At 58.9% G+C, this 1,152-nt stretch overlaps 1 long non-coding RNA gene across 1 annotated transcript in view; it reads right to left on the minus strand.

Moving 5' to 3' along the window:
- Nucleotides 1-1,152, minus strand: part of LOC106727963 — a 13,789-nt gene that overhangs the window by 4,674 nt on the left and 7,963 nt on the right. The window contains exon 2 of the long non-coding RNA XR_001364197.1: nucleotides 917-919. This is a non-coding gene — a long non-coding RNA (uncharacterized LOC106727963). The remainder of the gene's footprint in view (nucleotides 1-916; nucleotides 920-1,152) is intronic.

Raw genomic sequence — 1,152 nt, forward strand, 5'->3', positions numbered from 1 at the left:
GTCCTGGATCAGGGTGGGGGTCCCCACTGGGGTGCCTGGCCAGGCTGGCTGAGGGGCTGAGGGCTGTTTTCTGGCTGGCAGGTGACTAAAAGCTCCCAACCGCTCCTGGTTTTCTTTTTCTTTTTTTAATTCTGGGCCAGCTTTAGCTCTGAGGCCTCGCTGCTGAAAACATCGATACAATGTTGCGATCCAGGGCTGACTGACAGCTGGTTTCTGGGGGTTTTTTTAGCTTCTTATTTGCAACATAGTACATAGTTGCTTAGAGTTGCAACTCAGAGGCCGGCAAGTGTTGGAGTCTGCAGTCACTGAAGCAAGCAAACCTCCCTGCTCCCTTCAGTGCATGGCTGCCGGCCGCCATCTTGGCTGACAGTTAATTTGCATAAGGATACGCTGATTAGCCAATGGGAAGGGTAGCGGTCGTATGCTAATTACCATGTTTCTCTTTTATTAGTGTAAAGAGCCAGGTGCCATTGCAACCGAACCGATGACTGAACAGGCTGAGTGGGGCAACAAGGCCGGCAGGCGGGTTAGTGAGAGATGACCAAACGACTGAACACCAGGCTGTGTGGGGTGACCAGGCTGGCAGAGGGGTTAGTGAGGGATGACCAAACAACTGAACAGCAGGTTGTGTGGGGCAAGCAGGCCAGCAAGGGGGCAGTGAGGGGCAACCAAACTACTGACCAGCAGGCTGCATAGGGCAACCAGGCCAGCAGGGGACGCAGTGAGGGATGACCAGGCTAGCAGAAGTGGACAGTGAGGGGTGACCAGGCTGGCAGGGGGCGCCGTTGTTGGCAACCAGGCTGGCAGGTGGGGCAGTGAGGGGTGATCAGGCCAGCAGGGGAGCAGTTGGGGGTGATAAGGACAGCAGGGGGGCAGTTGGGGCAACCAGTCTGGCAGAGGGCAGCAGAGGGGCGACCAGCTCGCAGAGGGGGGCAGTGAGGGGTGACCAGGCCAGCGGGAGGGGGGGAAGTTGGAGGCAACAAGGTTGGCAGGGGGTGCAGTTAAGGGTGACCAGGCTGGCAGAGGGGGCAGTGAGGGGCGACGAGGCTGGCAGGGGTACATTTGGCGGTGACCAGCCAGCAGGTGGGGCTGTTGGGGGTGACCAGGCCTGCAGGGGGGGAAGTAAGGGGTGACCATGCTGGTGAGGGGGCA

This window comes from Myotis brandtii, unplaced genomic scaffold (genome assembly GCF_000412655.1).
Source record: "Myotis brandtii unplaced genomic scaffold, ASM41265v1 scaffold508, whole genome shotgun sequence".
NCBI lineage: Eukaryota > Metazoa > Chordata > Mammalia > Chiroptera > Vespertilionidae > Myotis > Myotis brandtii.